This window comes from Euprymna scolopes, chromosome 7, assembly GCF_053919585.1.
Source record: "Euprymna scolopes isolate OS-2025 chromosome 7, ASM5391958v1, whole genome shotgun sequence".
Lineage (NCBI taxonomy): Eukaryota > Metazoa > Mollusca > Cephalopoda > Sepiida > Sepiolidae > Euprymna > Euprymna scolopes.
Window position 1 is genome coordinate 124748481 of NC_136488.1, and position 25100 is coordinate 124773580.

Here is a 25100-nt window from a genome sequence, read left to right on the forward strand (position 1 = left end):
AAAGGAATTCTTCAAAAGTATTACTTACTGTTTTCTTTGGAAAAACAAAAGACCAAATTAATTAGCAACGGTTAAGGTTTGGGTTCGTATGTAGCAAAGAAACTGTTTCATTACACTTTTAGTTTCATTATTCGTAATTCGTTAGTTTCATTATTCATAATAAACAGCATATCAATTTTCCAGGAATATTAAAAAAACAAAAACAAATCAAACAAACTACATTATTTCTATTCCATAAATTAATTCAAGCTGGCTACACTCCAGACAGCTAACCATATTAATCCAACCACATCGTTAAAAAACTAAAACTAATTTAGTTAAAGTAATGTTCCAGTGGCAGCCATCTTAAAGTTGAAATCTTCAACATAATCTGAATGCTTTTGTTTTCTCCAAAAACTGTATCTATATATCTATAAAAGTGAAAATGTCTGTGTACACTTCCCTACCAAATAACTCTGTCAATTTTCAGTCTACAGACTTGAGATTTGACATAAGGGGTATTGAGATTTGGGAAAATCTGTTTTTGGCCAGAAATTTGGCTATTAAAGGGTCAAAGTTCAATGATTTGACATTTGAGAACTCTACCAAACTTCTCCGCCTATTTTGGGTCTAAACACTTGAAATTTTAGATATAGGTTACTTGGACATGGATCTAACTTTATAATTTGATTTGAGCCCAAAACAGTAAAAGTTAAGGTCATAATTGGGGTTAAAGTTTTTAAAAATTGACCTCTGCGGTCTCTACCAAATTACTCAACCAATTTTTGGTCTAAACATTTAAAATTTTACATAAAGTGTATTCATACATAGATAGGGCAAGCTTTTTAATCGTCTTTTTGCTGAAAATTTGTGCTTCCAAGTAGTCAAAGTACAAAAGATTTGACTTTTGCGAACTCTAGCAAACTATTCAGCCAATTTTGGGTCTAAACATTTGAAATTTTACATAAAGAGTATTCAGACATGCAGCAAGCTTTTTAATCAGTTTTTTGGGTGAAAATTTGGTTGGCAAGAGGTCAAAGTTAAAAGAGTTGACCTTTGCAGACTCTTCCAAAGTCTTCCCCCAATTTTGGGTCTAAACACTTGCAATTTTAGATGTAGGTTACCTAGACATGGGTCAAATATTTTAATTTGATTTGAGCCCAAAACAATGAATGTTAAGGTGTCAAAATTTAAGAAATTTTTACCTCTGAATTCCTTTCTAACTTTTCTCTATAGTAGTTAAGGAAGTCTATTATATAGAAAGGCATTACCGTACATATGCACACTTTTTAATATATACATATGCACATAACGTTACGAACAGTACATAGGGCCCAAGCAAAGCCGGGCTAAACTGCTAGTAATAAATATGAGTGACGATCAACGTTTGTCACAAATAATGGAAACATTTTTTAAAAAAATGTATCTTTGTTTACTAATGCATTATGGGTTGGCTTTTATTATTATTATTACTTAAAATAATTTTACACTAAATGCACACACAATTTTTTTGCAAAAAAAAGATAAGTTTAAAATTATTTTCTACACAAAGAAACAACTTGTGCCTAAGATCAAAGTATCGATTTGTCTCACAACCCAAATAAAGAAAAAATAGAATTAAAAAATAAACAAGCTTATAACGCAGGAGTCAGAAAGTAAGCTAGGTACTTTGTTTATATTACTCACATGTTTTTATTAACTTAGTGTAATATGTTTTTTTTTTGTGTTTTTTTTTTACAAGGTGGTCACCACTTATCAAGGCCCGGAAGCCACTCGGGGATGAGGGTTATTGCGTGTACAGTACATTAATGTTGAGATTTGATAAAGTGTCTACTTAAGGGGGCGGTTCATCAGGAATTTGTTTATGTTGGACTTGAAGACATCCAAGTTGTAGTCAGGTGGGAAACAGGCGGGCGGAACAGAGTTCCACAGACGTGCACTTCTAAGAAAGAAGCTTTGTTCATGGAATCTACATTTTGGTTTTAGCACAGATAAAGAGTGGGGAAAATTTTTGACAGTGGTTTCAGCTAGACGGGTGTTTTTCGTGAAAGATCAGTGAGGGAGAACCAGGGATTGGAGCTCAGACGAGCACCTGCCATGGAAGTAACGATAAAACAAAGACAGGCTCGCAACGTCTCTCCTGTGGGAGAGAGGTTGTAGGGAAGAGAAAAGGGCATCCCCCACTAAACCTATTTTGGTTTTAAGATTTTGTGAACAAATATTGTTATTGTATTAATAGAATAGTTATTAAAGGGTTAAAATTATATTTTTTTTACAATAGTAGAAATTAAGAATATTTGTGATGATTCCTAAGGGGACACAATATTGTCTGTTGCTTGAGGTGATCTAGTTTATTTTTGTACTTTGCGAGTGAACTTTCAAAGTGGTGATTATAAATAAGGTGCTTGTTTAGATTATGGGCACTTATGGTGGCAATTAAAGTAAAGTAAAGAAAATACAGAAAAATCTGTCTGATGTGTGTACTCGTTACAGAACAAAAGTGTCATATTCCAAAAATTATGTTAATCTATCAAGTAGTTTTATTTAAAGTAAGAAAATCAAAATTTACGATTTTTAGTGATTTTACGATTAAACTGCATTGGATGTAAGATAGTTTTCACTTATCACTTTCAATTTAAGTTGTCTCCCCTTTTTTCTGTCATTGGATTTAATCATGGTGGATAAAAACACTACAACTCGCTTAGTCGTAAAACTTGATTTTCTTGAATTAAAAAATAAAATATACCTGATCAAATTACCTGATTTTTGGAATATCTCATCTTCATTCCATGAATGGCATGTACAACATACAGACTTTTCTGTATTTTCTTTATTTTTAATTGCAGCCATAAGTGCCAATCTGAATAAGCACTAGAAATAATAAAACACTTATTTTTTGGTGATTGTGTTTTTTTTTTCACCACAATCTACAATCTACTACTGAGTGTAAAATGTCTTTCAACCTTTTTTTTTTTTTTTTTTTTTTTTTTTTTTAAATAAAATGAGCAAAGTCAAATTATTTAAACAATAAAAGATCATTAAAACAATATACTCTTTAAAAAAAAAAAAAAAAAAAAAAAAAAATACCGGGAAAAATTTCAATGTTTATACTTTCACGTCTCAACATAAAATTAGGTGTATATTTAGAATTACTCATTTTTAAAAAAATACAAAAAAAAATTTTCCTGATGTATGTATTGGTCATAAAACGAAGATGTCATATTCCAAAAATCACATGAGTTTGGCAAGTAAACGAAAATATTTAGTTGTGAAAAGTCAACTAAAAGGTAAATTTGTCCGTAGAACAAATTTTAATTTTTTTGGGGGAAGCTAAATTCTCTACAATAAAAACCAACTTTGTGTCTATATTTTGCTCTCATGGAGAGGCAAGTAAATAGGAGACTAGCTTTGAAGTAGACCAATTTCATGGCGTATAGGCTCGGATCAAAGACATGTCTTATATGACAGTTTTGCACTAGGTAAGGCAAAAGCCAAGACTAAGAACTTGGAAGAAAATCTGGGGGTAGGGGTCAGAACGATAGTAATAGCTATGAGTGACCTGTAAGCCAGGCTAGCAAGCCTTATCAAGGTCAAAGGCTAGTCTAAAGGAAGTATCTAACAAAACTGTATACTTAGATGAAGATTAGCATAAGAAAGAGTTTCAGCAAGGTTTCAGTAGATATGTATTTGGATATCAACACTGGAGATTTGTGACATATTTTGAGATAACTTCACTCAGTTGCCCAGGCTCTCTGCTCAGGAGTTTGGCAATTATTTAACCGATTCTCCCCACCTTGCTGTGTCTGGTTGCAATTGCAGGATTACAGAACACACGGTCTTTGATTTAAGCTGGTTAGGAGTTCCTATGAATTGTTCTTGAGATTATTGCACATGTTTATACTGCTTCTCATTTGGATTTTTTCAATCATTGGTTTGATCAGGGATCTATCTTTGATTAGGTGATGAAAGGCTCGATTACATTGCTGAAAAAACGGAATTGGCATTGTGAAGAAGAACTAGATTATTCCAGGCCAATAACTTGGTTAAACATTAAAGATTTTTGTCTGCAAGTTTTCATACTGGAATTCATAGATCCCGAGCAAAACTATGGCATGAAGACAAATTGAATCAGAACAATTTGCATCCAATTCCTACAATCATAGAAAATGTAAAAGACAATATGAATGCTTTTGTTTTAGAGGCTGCTAGTTTAATATTGGATTTTCATTCTGTATTGCTTGCCAACAAGGATGCTTCAGATGATATGAAAGCATTTCAAGACGTTTGCTGCTTCTCAGTTAGTGTGCCAGGATTGTCTGCGCTTGCATCTACTTGATATTCTTGCCTTGGAGCCACTGCTTCACAAACTAAAGGGTAGTGATAAGTTCAATCCTACATGAAATCATCTTATCTGGAATAATGATGATATAACTGTTTTTGTATTATTGTTTTGAAGACATTTAAAGATTGACTCAGGTAATTTACACATTACGAACCAATAATTTGAACCAAAAATCAAGCATGACAAGTAGATGGTTGGATGCTTGGAACTGTAACAGTTGGCGTTTAAATCTTTTCAGATGAATGGATAGTCAGATCCAAATCCTTGGTATGTGGCTTGAATCGCGTCTCCAGCTTCGGAGGAATTGGTTGATCATACAGTACAGTTAAAGCATTGGTTCAGGTTTCAAAAGAAATCTTTTCCTAAACACTAAAGCAGAGGCATATACTATGTATGTCTTTTCTCTTGTCCTTTACCAACTAGGCTGTACTTCTCCAGTCTGTGAGCTGTGTAATGGTTTTCAAGTGCTTTCTTTTCTTATGAGGAGAGGAAAGCTGTAGGTTTGCAACCAAGTCTATAAAGAGAGGAAGAATTTTTGGAGAGGTCATTGACCTGCTGAAAGACTGGCTTCCCCAGGTCACACTTAGTCGAGTCTGCATGGGACTGGTTGAAGGTATCTTCTTTTGACCTCATCGTCATCGGTAAATTGTAGTTCTCTGCTGACAACATAGCTACTCAAAAAAAGATTCCATGATCCAGTGGCATTCAGTCTAGAAAAAAAGTATACGGGCATTTAGAGGAGGGTTCTGCTATTGAAGCAGCTGGTTTAATCGATGAAGTGCTGCTGTTAATCAAGTTTGGCACCAGATATCTCAATAATTCTAATTTCTGACTTGGCAATTGATTTTGAATGTATTACACCTCAATAGCATACTATTTAGTTCAAGCACAACTGATTATTCACACTGTAACCACACCAACGAAGAAACAGCTGAGTACGCCTTCAACTGAAGTAAACATTGGCTGTTCTGGATGTATATCAACAAGGTAACTGCTTCCATTAATCCCAAGGAATTGATATTGTTAAACTATTAATCATCTACAAAACCTTCGACTTAAAGATTTTGTACATGATTGATAACATTGACCTGCAATGGGTTAAGGTTAGAATGATAATGTGAATTTTTCTTATCAGAATCTAAATTTATTCTTCAAGCAGCAGTTTCAGATTAAAATTAGATGTAGAAAAATAAAAAATATTACATTCTATAAAGTTCAACCAAAAGTGGGTTCAAGTTGCAAGTTTGTGTATACAAAAGAGCAGTCTATTTTTGTTTTAGAAACGAGAGTTGGGAATTTTTTTTATTACTGTGTGTGTGTGTGTGTATAAGATTAAATTCAAATCATTTGGGATATATTAAGCAGAGTAGTCTATAAAATAAATTTAGTATCAGTGATTAAAGTGAATGGAAGCAACAATGCTCAAACGAATGGATGAAAAATGTGTAGAGTGTCTCATTTTGATTTTTGTTTCATTTTACTTCAGTCGAAGTTCAGAAATCAAGGGTCCTTTCTTAGGGGCTAACATTTGATCTCTATATGAGATAAATAAACATTTGAATATTCCATTAAAGTTCTCTTTTACATCTCAAACACTGAGTTAGTAAAGAAGTTGAGAACATAATTTTCCTCTGCCCAATTGACCATTTTCATATATTATAGTATATCTTTATTCCAAGACAAGAATTCATCTTTACTGGTGGAGTATCCAACTTCATATTGTTACTGGAGCTAACATCACTTGGAGAAGGTGCACTATTCCTCGAAAAAGCCAGTGATGGCTAGCCATACCAAGGAGTTCTGAATTGTATAGCTAATACTATGTAATTTTGAATATTTAGTCAGGATTTACTTGTATAGAAAAGCATCCTTATGTCAGGTTTTCTGACAAACCCCTGTACAGAGAGACCTAGGACAGTGTTTAGAAGGCATCCAAGTTTCTCTCCATATAATAGAATGACTACCACCACCCTATATACGTAGAGACTTACCACACTTATGATAGCCTTGTGCCTAATTTGAAAATAAAAAATCAAATAGTAGTATCTATTTTCTCAATTAGATGAGGGGTGCCCATTGTGTCTAACTTTACTCTCATGGTGTAAGATAGGGACGAGCCAGAATGTTGTTGGAAAAGAAAAAAAAAAAGTTCAAAGTTTTGTGCTTGGTGAGTCGCTTCTAAACACCGTTACAAAATAAATTTTGAAAAAAGAAAAGTTCATTGTCAGTGTGCATTCATTTTGTCACTGTTCAGATCAATCTTAAGAGGCCATCCTCCCAGATATTGCCTCCTGATTTAGAATGGAAGAAGGTTATTAATCATCTGTCATCCCCTTATCTGAATTCTGATTGGGTTGATCATGGCAATTTTGTACCTGTCCAAAGTGACACTTTCTTTACTTTTGGGTGAGTGGGGTTCCTCACTATAAACTGACCTTATGTCTAACTATTATGATGCAAAAAGGGATAAATAAATTTCCTCCAGACCTTTTACTAATATATATATATATATAAAAAATTATAAAACTGAATTGAGCCCTTGCTTGAATCTTGTTGAGGATCGGGCGATTCCATCTTTTAAAAAAGGGATGACAGGTGAATTTGTCCGGGCTGTACTTGCTAGAACCATGTCTTTGGCTGTTAGGCGATTCCATCTTTTTAAAAAGCAACGGCAGGTGAATTATGTGTATGGCCGTAGCTCAAAGGATAAGGAATGAGGGTGCAGAGTTGTATGCTTTCATTTCAATTCTAGCTGATGGCACCCAAGTCATAAATATATATCTCACTACTATACATAATCGATAAAGAATTGTCTATATAATAATGTAATCTGCATGAATTAAAATATATTTAAACTGGACCGCCTGCTAGTATATATATATATATCTCTCACTGACTGTTCTCGATGGAAGGTTAGAGAATCTATATAAAATTTGAAAATGTGTCCTGTAGAATTTATCAGGGAAGACAATTGAAATCATTCTGAATCTCTCATAGGGATATGACAGCAGAACCTCTCTTAAAACTTCAAATATATCCTATTTTGATGGAATTTATATAGAGTATAAAATTCACTATGAAAACCATGGAAGTGGTCCCGAATCCTTTTTCTTTTCCTTTATTAAGCCATGGTCATAACTTAGTAGCCTCTGTCTATTGTTAATTAGGGAATACATAAAACTTAGGGGATATTCCTAAGTGAGCCATGAGGGCAGAATCCTTTTAATACTTACCTGAGTTTAACGAAATTCAAACTATATGTAGTAGACAATAATTAAGGTTTTCTAAAATTTCAGTTTCTTTTACAAAGAAAAAAAAAAAAAAAAAAAAACAGTAGTGTTCCTCATCCAATCCAGAGCAACATCGGGTCTTCCTGCTCGTTGTTTTATAATTTGTTAAACTTATTGTTTTGATCATTTGCTGATGATCTTCCGATTTTTACTTTAACAATAATTGCAATTTGGTTTACTAGTTTCTTAGCAAATGAAAATACTTAAAAAAGGAAGAGTAGCCATCCCCACTTTTTAAAATTTTTTTAAGAAAATTATTTTGATTTAAAAAAAAAAAAAAAAAAAATTTTTTTTTAAGGCATAAAAATAAAAAACATTTACAAATATTTGTAAAACACAAATTTGAAGAAAATATTTGTTATTTTATTTGTATTAAATTTTGAAGAAATAAACAAGAAATTAATGACGTGCTGGTAATGCTGCTCGTCTCGGAAGTTGTAAAGTCCCTCAGTTGATTAATTCCTGTGGAAACAAAATACAAAGTTTAAGCCAAGTGAGGGAACAAATACAAAATCCATGTGCGTTTGGTAAGAATTTATTACTAAAACTGTACAAAGAAACAAAATTACAAAACGTAAACTTACACAATACGCATATGCATGAATAATCTACAGGGCGAGTCACAGGAAACGGATGTTTTTTTAAGGAAAACAAAAATTTTATACTGTACATAAAAACATGAACTTAGGGCAATGAACTGAAAAGAAAAGCAGTTAAAAATCAATAACTGACTAAAACAAAATTTAACGTAAAAGATAAACAAATAACAAACTAAACGGCATCTTAAGCAGATTTAAAGACTATCTTCCTTATTCAAGGAGAGCAAGGAGCATTCTGAAAACATCCATTTCCCGTGACTCACCCTGTACATTAATGTAAATTACTGCCTTCATAGTTGCTTCTGATTCCTTTAAGGTTTTACAGCTTACATATATATACACATAATATAAACACATACAAGGAGATGTAAGTACTAGTGTGATTACGAGAATTGATGAAAGTTCAGGGAAGTTCTGCCATTACCAACCAGCAGAGTGTTACCACTTATCGATCAAGGGCAGAAAGAGTCCCTGAGACATGTGTATGTAGTGTGATGATATATGGAAGTAAAACTTAGTCAGTGAAGGTTGAGGATGTGCGTTGCATGGAGAGAAATCATGAGAATGATATGATGGATGTGTAATGCGAGTCTTAAAGACAAGATCACATCTGACGATCTTAAAGGAAGATGAAATCGGGACAGTATAGAGAGATGTGGATGTGTGAAAAATAGGTGACTTCCATGGTATGGCCACGTTGAAAAAAAAAAAAAAAAAAAAAAAAATGGTTGAGAATTCTTTGATAGATGTAGAATGGTTGAGATAGCAGGTTCAGTTCGCAAAAGAAGACGAGAGGAAGTGATAAAAAAAAAAAAATGGACATTAAAGAAACAGGAATAAATAAAGACCTGGCCAAAGATAGGTAGTTTGGAAGTCAATTTCATAAAGCCATTAAATGCATGCCAGCATTTTAAATGGACATTAAACCGATAAATACGACGAGGAGTCAGGAGAGAGACTGCTTATGTATAATTCTTTCGCTGCATCCCCATCATGTCAGAATATAAGACTAAGTCCTTTTCAAATTTTCTCACAAAAACGCAACCGACAACACCAAAAAGAAACGTGACATGTGAGAAGGGACGATTTTGCAATGCTGGTACTGATTACGAGCATAACACCTAATTATAAACCGTTGGTCACAACCGAAAAGAGAAAAAAAAAAAAAAAAGGAAATGAAAACTCTTACCTCGAGCTGTGGTGACATCTGGTTCAACAAATTGTCATATTACGGTCTTCCTATTTTTCTGGTTAAAGATCTGAAGTTCAGCTGGAATTCATTGTAACAAATACTCTGACTAGCAAATGTGAAAGACAGAAAATTGTGCATGACCATTCTGGTAGTCCCCCACCCCCTCAAAAAAAGAGTTTTGCATTTTGTTTTGTTTGGTTGTTTTATGGCATATCAATCCTTTTTTGGTTATTTAATGTCGTATCTGGTAATTTTGGAAAAAAATTCTGTGCTTGAAGTTCTTTATATTTTAAAATATTTATTCATTGTGTTTAGTTTGGTTGTTTTGTAAAAAGTTTGTTTTTTTTGTGTTGCACAACATGATTAAGTTTTGCAAACAAAGGAAAAACACAATGACATCAATGTTGGTGCATTTAAGTCAGGAAGCCGATATCTTTAAAAAGCTTGATCTGGTTGTACCAAATTAGAATTCTGTGGGAAACTAATTAGGACAAATAAATTAAGTGATTGGCAAATGCAAATTGACAAACATTTAGGAAACAAAATTGGGAGTTTATCAAAAATATTAATGGTATGTTTAGTTTTTTATGACATGCAGAAACTAACATTTTCATAAACACTTTCTTCTTAGCCTGTTTGAAACATTCCAAGCATCAAATATCGACTCTGATCCTCTCTATTGGTATACTTTGGTATAGTGGGGAGATGTCTTGTCAGAGTTTACAAACAGATGGATGGGTATGTGTTTGGCATAAAGGATACCATCATGAACTATGTAAACAGCTTTATATATTTTTAAATCACCAAGAGAAGATGTAACAAGGTCGGAAGGTTGGGATTGAAAAGCCAGCACACAAGGCGTGCACTCTCTGGCAGTCCAAAAAATGCCTGAGCAGTTTTGTTGCCATTGCTTGGTAGGGGCACCTCAATTGATTAGCAAAAAACTATTGTTGTCAAAGAAAAGGTGAACCTTCTAGAACTGCACAGAACCTTGCATGTGTCAGATTGAGGGTATCACCTACTTAAAAATGATTCAGACTGATTGGCGAGGACATATACCTTGACTTTGTATGAACAAAATCTACTTAAGCTGTGTCAGTCAGTACTTGTATATAGCGATAGGTAGAAAAATTAATTTTATGAGATTATGAAATCACAGATGGAACTATAAATTTAAAGCTAAATTTGTTCCTCCCTGATTCTATACCAATAAAATCATATACCACTTCTTTTATGTACGCGATTTCCTTGCCTTATTGTACCCACTTAATTATATATGATGGACACTCCTGTTGATTTCGACGTATGAGGTCTGCCACAACAACTAAGTTGTTCAAAAATTCATACAGATGATTTGTTTATAGTAGTGAAAGTTTTATGTAGAACCATCCACACTTTTTGGTGTAACTGCTAATCTCAGTTGGTCCAATGGCTGCTACAAAGCAGAGCAGACAATGAACCTCAAATTTTACAGAGAATGCATGTCTTAATGAAGACTGAGGGTGCACTGCACCTCTCCCAGTGAATTAAATGCACCCGTAGATATAAACTTCGAAATTTCCACGCAGTACATACAGCATTTAGCATTCCCAAATGGTCACACATCTAGTATTGGCCAGACTCATCATTGCTTAACTTTAGCGATCTGGTAAGAACCGGTGTGTCAATGTGATTATGCTGTGTGTGTGTGTGTGTGTATATATATATATATTACTATTATTAATCAATAATTTATTGAAATAAAAATGGAGAATAAAGTACTAAAACTTAAAAAAAAAATCCTATTTAAAAAATAATTATGAAATTACATCCACCACAATGCATTTCGGTTTCTTTATAAACAAAATACGTAATCACAGAAAAAGTGTTTTTACTTACATTTTTATTTTGCTCATTTTTCTTTTCTCTTAATTCTTGGTAAGAAAAAAAATTAACATTTTTTGAAAGATTATTATTAAATCAAAATCAATAGGATGTATCGTGTAATGCTAATATTTAAATCCCAAAAATAATTTTGACTTCAAAAAAAAAAAATTTTTTTTTTTTTTTTTTTTTTAGCACAAGATGATTTAAAGTATATACGTGTATTTAAAAACAGCTGTTACATACCGGTTCATTTTCTTCCCCGATATTTGAAGCTTAATTGAATTACTTACACTATCGTTTTAATAACTTGAATAAAATTGCTTAAAATAGCATAATTTACAAAAAAGTTACATTTCAATATGAATTTCCAGACAGATCATATGTTGCTATTTAGTTGCCCCTCCACCACCACCAAGAGAGCAAAGATAGACACAAGGTCAGTTTTTTTTTGGAGGGGGGAGGAGGAGTTATGTGAAAAATCCAGTTCACAAAATGGGCACTCTGAATTTGAACAACAGCAAAAAAAAATTTGTCTTAGAGAACTTTTCCTTTACTGATTGAAGGACAGGAAATTTAATTTTGTAATTAGTAGATACTAGCCTGGGTGCCTGGCATTGCCCGAGTGTTTGAAGGTGTGTGTTCAGCAAAAAAAAAAAAATAAATAAATAGTAAGCAGGCAGGCAGGCTCGAACCCGTACCTAGAAGGAGGAAAAGGAAAAAAACTCAAAAACAAAACGTGAAGTCTTTGCCGTTGCATCCATCGCCAAACTGAAAGGCTAGTCAATCGAAAAGAGGGGATGACTTTCGAAAATATCGGCGAAAAAAGCGATCCCTCCCTGTAGAAAAGTACCCAGTCGAGGGTGAAGAAATTAATGGTTTTAGTCAATTTTTTTTATATTTGTTGTCAAGAGGGTCGATCTTCAAAATGATACCGATCTTGTGAAAATCAGTCACCTCTGTCGGAAGTTTTTGGCAAATATTCAAACATACATATACAGTGTGACCCCCCCCCAAAAAAAAGACAAAAAACAAAACAAAAGCTAAATGGAGGCCATCTAGAACATATGTGGTAGAACGGAGAAAAAAAAAAGGCCAAAGACCCTAGTGTTTTGATGTGATGTTTTGAATATAATAAACTAGTTATGACCAAAGTTTCATTTCATTCGGACAAAACACTAAGAAACGGGGGCCTAATTAGAGTTGGGGCCCGTTTTTTTTTTGGTCACCCTGTATACATTCATACTTTTAAACAGACAGGTGAGATTTATATAATAGATTATATAATATTTGAACTACCATTCTCATTTTTGTTGTAGTTCAAATAATACGAATTAAGTTTGAACTCAAAAATTGAGGTTGAAAACATACCTACATTAACCCTAAGTACAGGGAAGATGGAGAAGAAAATCAAAATCCGGCCGTGTTTGTTTGCTAATTTAATAAAACAAAAATGGCAACAGATAACCCACAGATCCTGATTAAAAATATTGGTATACTTTGTGCAACACTAAATATAGCTCATAATGTTCGTAGTTTTAAAAAATTAAAATAGTTAAAAAAAAAAAAAATTTTTTTAAATTTTTTTTTTTTTTTACTTTCTTTCAGCATCTCTTTTAGTCTCCACTACATTGCTTTCCAACCATTTCTATAATGCGCTTAAAGCAAAACTCGAACCGCTATATGCCTATTTATATTTAAACAGCCAAAACTATTAGTGAATTTCATATTCTATGTGATAATTTATTTAACTTTTGTATTCCTTCATTATGTTGGCGTTTTACAGTTGAGATGTTTTTTGTTTTTTTTGTACTCTTCTTCACCCCCAAACAAAACATTGTCACTTGAATGTAAGGGGTTACTATTTGGTTCCATATCTACAGAGGACTATGTAAGGAGATAAACAAGATATCTGTTTACGTTACATTTAAGCATATCAGTACAGTCAGGGAAGCAGGGAGGAAATTCCAAAGTCTAGCAGTTCAAGGAAAGAAGCTATTAAGAGTAGGGACCTCTACAGTGAAGGGGTGGAATTTTGCTGCTAAACGGAGTTCTTGGGCGGATGTACATCGAGGAAGAACAAGTGCAAGGAGTTCATCAGAGCACATTCCATTCAAATACTTTTAAGACAGGTACAGGAATGTAACATTGCAATGATGGGACAGGGGTGGGAGTTTGGTTGATAATGTGGGACTTATTAGACTGAGATGAGATCAACTGATGAAAATTGTTTCAATACTAAATCCATCTATATATATATGAAAGCGAAAATGTATGTATGTTCGCTTTTTGTGTATGTCTGTAAAAGGCTTTTTTCGCTGGACTCCTCGGTCAGCTCATTCCTTCTTAAAACTTTATATCATGTCTAAATGATAATGTCCAAGAGTTAACGACGGGGGGGTCACCTATCTATTTAATTGGCTCGACTTTGAAAAGATAAATATTCAACATTTTTCGATCGCCGCATGTGCATTAAGCTTTTTCATATAATAAAAGCAAAACTAATTCTGGTGGCATTTTTCCGGAAACGTCCCAAAAGAATCAGCTTTGATCAATGTGGAGTTTCTTCTTTTATCAGACAATTGCTATTCAATTTGGAGAATCCCCTTTTTATGGGGAGCTGATTTTCCCCACAACATCTGGGAGAAATAAAAAAAGTCCTGCCCCGCAGTAAATAAAATACTGCCCCACAATCAAAGTTGACCATATTAAGTACGGGCACCTGCCAAGTTTTAATACTTAAGTAAATTCAAACACATTTCTGTTAATATTTCGTGGTGGCCCAGTGGTTAACGTCGCACGTTTTTTTTGTTTTTTTTTCACACTAATTTCCAACTTCGACTTAAGGGTTCGGGTTCGATCTTTCATACTTACCTACCAAAACTTTTTTTAATCCCCCCCCCGACACAAACACCCGGGTGTTTTGATTTACCCAAAACCACACGCACCTCCAAACACCCGGGCAACGCAGGGTACTCTCCCCCCATGCTAGTCTATAATATAAATCTCACCTCTGTTTAAATGTATGTATGTATGTATGTATGTATGTGTCTGCCTAAAGCTTTCGATAGAGGCAACGGATTTTTACAAGATCAGTATCGTTTTGAAGCTTGACCCTTCTTACGATAAATATCGAAAAATTGACTAAAAATATTAATTCCTTAAGCCTCAACTGGGCACATTTCTACAAGGGGGGGGTCGCTTTTTTCACCGATATTTTCGAAATTTATCTCCTCTTTTCGATTGACTAGTCTCAATTTAAACCTTCGCCACTTCCGATTTGACAATGGACGCAACGGCAAAGACGTCACTTTTTTTTTTTTTTTTTTTCAAGTTCTCCTTCGTGGTACGGGTTTGAGCCTGCCTGGCTACTATCACTTTTTTTTTTTTTTTTGCTCAACACACACTTCCAAACACCCGGTCATCTCCAGGTAATTTTTAATAAATGAACAAACTTTTTTAAACAATTACTCCCCCCCCCTTCCTTCTCGTGCAAGGATTCCAAGACCTTCTGGCCACGATCAAAGTGTAGTATCTGTTTTTTAAATGCTGCACTTCAATTTCTTGTTCTGTCAGTGGAAGAGAAATCCTTAACGACCGAGACAATTTAAATTTTTTGTTCCTTTCTTCATGTTAAAAAACAAACCTGGTGTCTAACTGTTCCGTGGGGAGGCAAGGTAAATAGGGACACTTAATTTTTTTTTTTTTCCATCAAATACTATTTACAAATGATAACCTTGCCTACAGGTAATCGAGATGAATATTGCCAAAGCAGTAAATATCAATTTTACTTTTTGGACCACAACATGGAGGTGGGTGGGGGGGGGGACAAAGACAAGATGGGTTTTAAATATTTAATCTAGTCACTCATTTTTTACAGTCATTTTTTTTTTTTTTTTTTACATCTGAACGGTGCAAAATAGCTGGTTTGAAATTTCTGAAAATTTCTTTAAATTTTTTCAGATTATTTGGGCTACTTTTCTCGTATTTTGCTTATGGAAACGGTCAAGCTGCCATGGACCTTGCTGTAAACAAAATGAGAACAGTAGTCTCAATAATTTAAATTTCAAAAACTCCAAGACTTGTTCTCATTTTGTTTACAGCAAGGCCCATGACAGCTTGACCGTTTCCATAAACAAAAGACGAGAACTGAGAAAAAAAACAAAAAAAAACAAAATTGTCTTATTTTTTGTTTGTACTTGTCAATTTTCTCTAACCATGAGACTTAATTGCAAATAAACTTTTTTTTCTCCTAATACATACTTCTTCCCTAGAACTGTTTAGGAAGCACAAAATCGTTGGGATGCTTCCCAGCTGACAATAAGATGATCGTTTTCAAGTCTAATGTAATTAAATTTTTGCTGAGCCGACGTTCTCTTAAATTATTAAATCTTACACAAGTTCCACCGTCTCATTGTCTACCTGACCCGACACTCATTGAACTTTATTCTTGACTGGCCTTTGGGCCTTGATAAGTTAGTAACAAAAAAAAATTATTTGATTAAAAACAATTTAATCAAATAAAATATTTATCCAATTAATTAGTCTTTAATTTACAATTGGAGGTTTGATGCATAAATTTAGTTGAGGGACAGACTGGGAAGAGAGTGGGGGTGGGCACTATAAAAACTCAAATCTCCTTGTCAGGTTAGACACAAGGTCCGGTGTGGTTTTTGAGAAACTAGTACATTAGGATAAGCACACCGTAGCCTCCAAAAAAATGTTTTGAATTGGTAATAGTTCCATATTCTTGTTTACTTGTCTCCGCACGAGGGCAAAGTTAGACACAGGGTCGGTCTTTCATCTGGGACAATCCAGCTCACCAAATAGGACACTGGTTTGAAACAAAGATAAAAATTGCCTCTATATAGAAGGATTTCTCCTTGCTGATCGAGGACAATAGGCATAGCTAGAATAGTGTAGCATCAGAACAGAAACTAAACTTTGCTGCTGGTCAAAAGATTAAAGAATTTTCTTTTGGAATATTATGAAAACCTTAAAAAAAATCATAAATATGTAATAACTATGCAGACAGGCTGAAGAGAGATTGACATAAGCTACCAGATATTGGTTTCTTTGTTTGGATTTCAAAATATGTTGTTCTGATCTTCTGTAACACTAATATAAATATTTCGCTCTTTTTTTTTAAGTTTCTTAATTGAGCACTCCTGCATAATTATGTATGCATATATATATATATATATATATATATATATATATATATATATATATATATATATACACACACACGTGTGTGTGTGTGTATGTTAATATTATATATGTGTGTTAATATGTATATGTGTGTGTGTGTGTGTGTTAATACGTGTATATGTGTTTATGTGTGTGTACGTGTTATTATGTATGTATGTGCGTGTTTATATATATATATATATATACACACACACACACACACATACATACATACATACGTGTGTGTGTCTATGTAAAATGTTCAGCTGTGAATAGACACTTATTTTCAGCACAAATATATATATATATATATATATATGAGAGAGAGAATCAACTGTTCACGGGAGGTCTAGTATTTAAAAATGTTATACAATGAAATATCATTTTGCCTACGTCATCAAATTATCATGCAATATCACATGACTTCATTTTTCTTTTATGCATGAAATTTATTTGACCGAAATTTATGATAGTTTTTTCATTTTTTTTTTCTGTTATAAAATAATTTAATTATTTTTCGTTTCTCACATTTAAATCCCGTCTGTAAAAAACAAAAAAAACAAAAACATGATCAAATCAAATCGATTTTTAGAAGCTGACAAGACAAAAGCTAACAAAAACAAGCGTTTAGAAAACAATTTGATTAAACCCAAGCAAAAAAAAAAAAAAAAAAAAAAAAAAATTCTAAAATTACACGAATTTTCAAATGACACCCCTTCCCAATATATATTCGGCTCCCCATTTTGGCATTCTCATTCTCTCTTTGTAAATTCTTATGCTTCCTATTTACTTGCCTCCCCACCCCCCGCCCCAAGGACAGCTAGACACAAACGCGAGATTTTTTTTTTTTTTTTTTAATATGGGGACAATTCAACTCCCTAAAGAGCGCACTCTGGATTGGGGGGGGGGGAAGATTACCTCAGTTTAGACAGCTTTACTTCACTAACAGAACACTCAGTTGCAACCACTATCAACAATTGCCTTTACTCTCTATCTGTGCCTAAAACTAAATGAACATTCCAGGAGTAGAGCTTTTTTTTTTTTTTTTTTTTCTTTTTTATCCCAGAGCTGCTGGTCTGTGGAACGCAATACTTCGGAGCTACGCCTCAGCTGGCTATGACAGTCGTTTTCAAGTTCAACATAAACAAGTTCTTAACCCTCATTAACCTTTATCCTTGAGTGACCTCAGGGCCTCGAGAACCTCTAACTCAATTGTTTAAAAAAAAAAAAAAAAAAAAAAAAAGTATCAAAATACTACTACACTTTTGCTACTAGCCCCAAACTGCTACGGTCGTGTCAGCAATTGACTTTCACTTTTCATCTTTAGACCAACAAGTCAATATTCATCTGTTCAGCATCCAAGCTATTTTTTTAATTATCTGCTGACAACAAAGATCCAATATTTCAAATAATATAAAATTTTTATTCTTATATCAGACATAATTATTAGATTATTTATTCTTATCTATTTTTTACGGATTAAAGTAAACGTGACGTTTATAGATGAAGATTAAACTGAGCTGAATGTCAAATATGAGAAAATATACAGCTTTTCTACGACGTGAAAAAAGAAGTTTCGTTTTTGGCTCGGCACAAAAGAACTAAAATGATTACTTTTAAAACTTTAATTAACGCCCGAGACTGTTTTCTTTATTCATCAGTTAAAAAGGCTTTTGAATTTCGACGGGTCACGATAGTAAACACGTCAGCCATATTTTAAATGTATTAAAATGGTTGATCTTGTTTATTATTGTCATCCATTTAGCCTTTAATACTAACGAACTTTGAAAGTTTAAAAACAGAAAGTCACCGTGTTGAAGGTTCATTGATTTTCTCGCACATCAAACATTTCTTCAACCTTAAGTTACATGAAAAGAAAGGATTACCCCTTCTTTTCATGTAACTTATATATATATATATATATATATATATATATATATATATATATAACTTTTACTCACATAAAATTAATATACGAAAGTATAAATTTATCCGCAAACTTTAAGTATTTACTTCAAAAGTCTTCAATACGTAGGTAGAGCTAGTTAGTAATTTATAAAATATATATCGCGATTAAGCTACACTGAATATTCCGCGTTTCATCCACTCTAGGATTCTTCAGGCTTATGCGCAAAGCTTGAAGAATCCTAGAGTGGATGAAACGCGGAATATTCAGTGTAGCTTAATCGCCACACACATATATATATATATATATATATATATATACACACTAGCAGTTCAGCTTTGCTCGGGCCCTATGTACTGTTGATAACTTTGTGCATATATATATATATATATATATTAAAAAGTTTGACTCATGTCCAGGTAACCTATATCTAAAATATCAAGTGTTTAGACCCAAAATTGGCGGAGGAGTTTAGTAGGGTCTGGAAAGATCAACTCTCAACTTTGACCTCTTGGCAGCTAAATTTTCGCCCCAAAACTGATTAAAAAGCTTGCTGCATGTCTGAATACTCGTTATATAAATTTTCAAACGTTTAGACACAAAATTGGCTGAATAGTTTGCTAGAGACCGCAAAGGTAAAAATTTTTTAACTTTGACCCCTTGGCAGCCAAAATTTCGGCCAAAAACCGATTAAAAAGCTTGGCCTATGTCTGAATCCAGTTTATATAAAAAAAATTTTAATGTTTGGACCAAAAATTAGCCAAGTAATTTGGTAGAGACCGCAAAGGTCAATTTTTTTAGAACTTTGACCCCTTAATATTTGTTCTGGGCTGAAATCAAATTAAAAAATGTTTAATCCACGTCCAAGTAACCCACATCTAAAATTTCAGGTGTTTAGACCAATAATTGGCGGAGAGATTTGGTAAAGTAAAATCGTTGAACTTTGACCCCTTGACAGCAAAATTTCTGGCTGAAAACCGATTAAAAAGATTTTTCCCAAATTTCAATACCCCTTATGTCAAATCTCGAGTTTGTAGACTGAAAATTGACGGATTAGTTTGGTAGTGGGAATGCACACACACACACTTTTATATATAGACAGATCTGGTACAATTTCAACTGCATTTTCAATTAATCATTTTTAAGGAGAAAAACTTTAAAAGCAAATTAAAGAGATAAGATTCTAAACATTTGGTATTTAACAAAATTGTTATTTGTTATTTTGCGTTATAAATGTAAAACTTTCTATCGCGATATCGCCAGAATACACTTTACAAACCTAAAAATAGAAAATTATTAATAAATTTCTAGTTTCTATTCTGATGACGTGTTCGCGATAAAAAGTTTAACGCGAAATAATGAATAACAATTATAGGTTCAAATGGATCCAAAATGGAATTTTTGTGTCAGAAAATAACATTCTAATTTATCTTTTTTACGCAAATCCGTTCATGTCATGATTTTTTTTTTTACTCATCGCGCCCATATTGTTTTCGATATTTTCTTGAATTATTCTCACTTTTGCTTTAAAATTGATTTTGTGCGGAAAAAAGTTTTTTTTTTAGCATGTATTAAAAAAGAATAAACATTTTGATAAAAAGGAAGTCAATGAAACATGTGATTCATTAAGTAACTTGGAATATTATTGTTGTAAACATTTAATCAAGTTTTATCTAAAATGTGGGCGAAATTAAAGTTAAATACGAGAAAGATTCTAAATAGTATAATTGAACCGAATTTTATTTGCTTAAAAACACTGCATTCTAAAATACTTTTTAAAAACTATAAAAGATTTCATTTTTTTTTACAAGTTTTTATGGAACCGGATAAGTTTTAAAAATAAATTCAAAACACAGGTCGATCCCGACAATTGTTAAATAGTCCTCAAAAGCAGTAATATATATATATATATATATATATATATATATATATATATATATACATACATACATACATACACACACACACTTGAAAAATGTACTTAAGGTATTGCTTTTAAGGACTAATACATTTATAAGACATCACAATGAAAATAAAAATTCCGATAAATAACTCACCCATTCCTTCTTTCTTACAAACAGCTGAAAAGAATTTCAGATTTTGTATTGCGTAGATTCAAAAATGAAAGTACACATTTTGTTTCGGAATTGTCTTTTAGGTGAAGTCTACTTTTCTTTGTTTCTTTATCTTGCTATTTACAACGTTTCAGCCGTGCAGCCTCTTACCTTCAGATCTTGGGAACCTCCTAGTCGAACTTTGTAACCTAGACGGAATTTCTAAATGAATCCTTTATTTAAGTCCCGTTCAAAATTCCGTACAGATTCCCGAACTCGACTAGAAGATTCCAGAGTTCGAAAAAAATACACTGGAAAAGATTGGAGGTTACATCGGTCGAAACGTTGTGAATAACAACCACGCTGACAATAGTAGCTCGGATAATCTAAACGATTATTTTCGTTTACCGTTTGAATTTATTGTTTTAATGTTTTGGAATTAGACTCCCTCTATTCTTGGTGTATAATTAATTATTTACGATATGTGTTTAATTAAAATATATTAACAACGTTGACACAAGAGAAAGACTTCAATTCGACAAACCTTTCATGTTCATGTGTATGTGCGTTCGGTGTTACCGAATTAAAATGATAAAATTAGGCACTCAAACCAATATAGAAATAGACTAAAAAAAAAAAAGAGATGGAGTGACAAAAATAATCATTGTTGGAAATGAAACGATGAAGCTGGCAAATCGAATTGCGTCGAATGCACTGCGATAGACGACAATAATAAGGAGAGCGGATGCATGTGATGCCAGTTCTGGAGTGCAGACAGACAGAGGTCAATCGGTAAATTATCGATTTAACCAAATTGACGGCGTTTTCAAAAATAAAAATGCAACCATCGCACTTGCTGTAGGCCATGACTCGCTAGCCAAGAAAAAATGCGAGATTTTTAATGAATGAAAAATTTTACCAAAGAAAACCCGCACCTGTGATTTCTCAACATAAAATTAAATTGAGAGTATTTAAAAAAGAAATGTCTTTTTTTTTTAGTCTGAACTAGGCGGCGAGCCAGATTAATCATTAGCACCTTCCTAATAAGCTTTATTCTTATCGAACTTTATTAATCAATTTTCTAAGCGTCAACGGGTTTATATTGTCCGCCTTGTTAAGCCAGGGAAAATACTATAAAAATACAAATGCTGAGTCATCAAGCAAATGGCCGTGTCAGTCAGTGCAAGCTGAATCATCATTTTGTAGCCACCCCCTCCCTCCTGCAAATAATAGTTGTATTACAGCTGCACTACGGCTTATCAACTCTCTCGATCTTGTGACTTGCAGCTTTGTTATTTATGCATTTATATGAACGTTGTTGTAATTCATTAGTACTTGTCTCTTGTTCATCTTTTTTTTTTTTTTTTTTAGAAAGGAGGGGGCCAGAAGAGAAGTGGCCGCTAAATTTGAATAATGTTGGATATTAAGAGGGATTTTTTATTTTTATTTCCCCCTTTTTTTTTTCAAATGGGATCACCACTTATCAAGGCCAAGAGACCACTTGAGGATAAGGGTTAAGGAGTGTACAGTAGTCAATGGGACAATATAGTAATCGTTAGTAGTGGAAATTCGGTAAATTAAATTAAGGAAACGGCTCATTAAGAACTTGTTTATGTTGGACTTGAAGATGATCAGATTGTAGTTTTTTTTACATAGGCAAGGCCCAGAGGCCACTCGAGGATAAGGATTAAAGAGTGTACAGTAATCAATTGGACAATCGTTAGTAATAGAAATTCGGTAAATTTGTTAACTTCAGTGGAACGGCTCATCCAGAACTTGTTTACGTTGGACTTGAAGATAACCATATTGTAGTCAGCAGGAAAACGAAAGAGTTCCACAGGCGTGCAGTTCTAAGAAAGAAGCTTTGTTCATGGAATCTATGTTTAGGTTTAGGCACAGACAAAAGTGGAGAAAATTATTGATAGTGGTTTTCGTGAAAGTTTGGCAAAAGGGTACTATAGATTGGAGCTCAGACAAGCAGTAAGCACTTGCTATAAAAAAAAAAAAAATAATAAAACAGAGACAGGCTCGCAACGTCTATGGGAAAGAGGTTGCAGGGACGGGAAAATAGCATCCCCCATTAGGCTACGAAGTCTATTTGGAACTCTGTCAAGGCAGAAAGAGTTTTTGTCCGTTACGTTTAGGGGAAAAGCTTTCGAAAATAGGCTCCGACTCCTCCAAAAAGTATTGTTTATCTTTCATTTAGAAGAGCACAAATAAGTCATATTAGCTGATTTTGCCATGTAAACTTTAATTCTAGCCCAAAATAAGTTTCAACACTTTGAAGGCTTCAACATCACACTAATTTTTCACGGGCACTATAAAAACACCGCTGTCTGATTTCATTTATAGGGACCATCTTTTAGAGTGAATTATGGGTCGGAATCGATTCTAGGCCAGCTCATTATCTTCTCATTCGGTAAGGGACTGGTCTATCGCCGGTAGCATAGGACGTTCACATCGGCGAATGCCGACGGGTTCTATTTCTGTACTCGTTCAGAGAGAAGGGGGGGGGGAGTTATGTTTAACTTTGCCGCAGCGGGAGGCCGCTAAATGCACTTATTGCGACGTTTCTGATTTCTTTATTGTTGTAGAGAATTTCGAAAACTATTCTGAAGCCGTTAAATTGGCGGTAGAATGTAATTGCTGGCTAAAAATAAAGTTTGTACATCAAAGTATTAAGTTTCATGTATGCTTTGTTTTTATGGAAATCGCTTCAGACAAGGCATGAAACCACTTGATATATGAACTAAAAAAGAAAAGTAGAACTTCAAGGTCAAAAGCTTGCCAACGATAAGTGTTAGAGGGACTCGATTCTGACCTAGAAAACAGCAATTCTTTCTTCTTTGTCAGAAACATCGTTCATAGAAGATGAGGACGAGATAACAAAATAAGGGAAGCTGCCGAAAGTAAACGCAATATCCACTTTCTACTACCCTTAAATTTTAATTAGAGTTAGTAAGAAACCTTCGAGACTCGAACCAGAAATGTTTTCTCCATTCTTTTCGCTTACATATTTTTCCATCCCATCCTCATTTTTTTCCGCTGAAAAACCGATGCATTTCTATAATCGATCCGCTTTGAAAATATTAATATTGTATTTACCAGAGGAGCCACTAATCTAGGAAAGAAACGATAAATACTGTATTCATTTGATATTGTGCATAAAGTCTTTGCGTAGATACATCCTATTTAATTATATTTTTTTATGGAATATTACTCAGGTTCAATTGCAGAATAGTGGCTCCATAGAAAAAAAAAATGCTTTTTAGTTTGCGTGCACGCATTAGTTCTTATTGTTGCATCATTTCAGATTTTGAAATAAAGCCTACGTATTTTTTTTGTCCTTTGAAATCATAAAATCAGCATTTTAAGTTTTTAAGTACGCAATGTTTGTTTTCTTATAGAAATATCGCGGTTTCGAATTTTCTTAAAAAGCTATTTTCAATAATTTTTTGTAATACAGAGATTGAATAAATGCATTAACAAAAACAATTCAATCAATTGTTGAAAATAATGTGGTAAAAACCAAACAAAACAAAAGCAATACAAACACTTTTTCAAACAGCTTGAACCCTAAACAATTAATCATTAACAACCATGAAGTGTGTGTGTGTGGTTAATTCATGTTTTTTATGAAACGATAGTGAATTGAAAATAATTTAAATTTAAAAACAAAATAAAAAGTAGGAGAGATGGTGGCACTCCCATCTAGCTACGACAATCGCCAACAATTTCCCTCACTATCTGTGCTTAAAACTAAACGAAAATTCCATAAACAAAATTCCTTTCATAGAACTATCCGTCTCTGGAACACAATACCGTGGGGTTACTTCCCAGATGACTATAACTTGGTCGTTTTCAAGTCTAATGTAAATAAGTTCTTGTTGAGCCGTCCCCTTGAATAATTTAACCATATACGTTCATCCATTACTGATCATCATGGTGTTGTCTCACCGTCTACATAACTCACTTATCAAGGCCCCAAGGCCACTAGAGGATAAGGATTAATAAGTTTTAGGTCACCATCCTTTCACACACCAGGATCTCTGGCGTGAGCATGTGAACTCCATTATTTTTCGACCATAACGCTTTTTCAAACAGCCACGAAATTGAACCCTAAACAATCAAGCAACCATGGAAAGTAATAATTGCTAAAAAAAAAAAAAAAAAAAAAAAAAAAAAAAAAAAAAGACCATATTAAACAGGTTATTGAAAATAATTTATCAAAGCTTGTCAATATAACTTAAAACTTTGTTAAACAGAATCATTGCTTTTTTTTTTTTCTCCAATTTTTAAGAAATAAAATGCTAAAATAATTATTTTCATTCATCAAAGAGGCGGGGGGCAGTTGTTACTCCATTAAAAAAAATGGATACTTTAATTTCTATACGAAGCTAGGGAAAACGACATTCGACATCCCGACTGTTCCAATTACACCGGCTATAAAGTAAGTGTTCACTGAGGCACACACTAGTGAATTGAATCTCTATATTTTATCTTTTCGATAAAATTCGTGGTATAGATTTTTTAATTACGTTTAGAATTTTTTTTTTAGATAATTGATTTTTCTATGTAAAGTGTAAACCATACTTGAGTTCCACCATTACTGATCAACATTGTATACATAACAGCACTTATCAAGGCTCAAAGGCCACTCGGTGATAAGGGTTAAGTTTTATGTG

General features: G+C 33.4%; 2 protein-coding genes across 3 annotated transcripts in view; one reads left to right on the plus strand and one right to left on the minus strand.

Moving 5' to 3' along the window:
* Positions 1 to 25100, minus strand: part of LOC145279928 (85/88 kDa calcium-independent phospholipase A2-like) — a 421383-nt gene that overhangs the window by 392016 nt on the left and 4267 nt on the right. The window contains exon 1 of one of the 2 annotated variants that reach the window (XM_080131499.1): positions 29 to 2946. The exons of the other annotated variant lie outside the window; for it this stretch is intronic. The gene's annotated coding sequence lies outside the window, so the exon portion shown is untranslated. Of the gene's footprint in view, positions 1 to 28; positions 2947 to 25100 lie in introns of those variants that run through there. 2 annotated transcript variants of the gene reach the window in all.
* Positions 1 to 25100, plus strand: part of LOC145279929 (transcription factor MafK-like) — a 208054-nt gene that overhangs the window by 7452 nt on the left and 175502 nt on the right. The window lies entirely within an intron of this gene.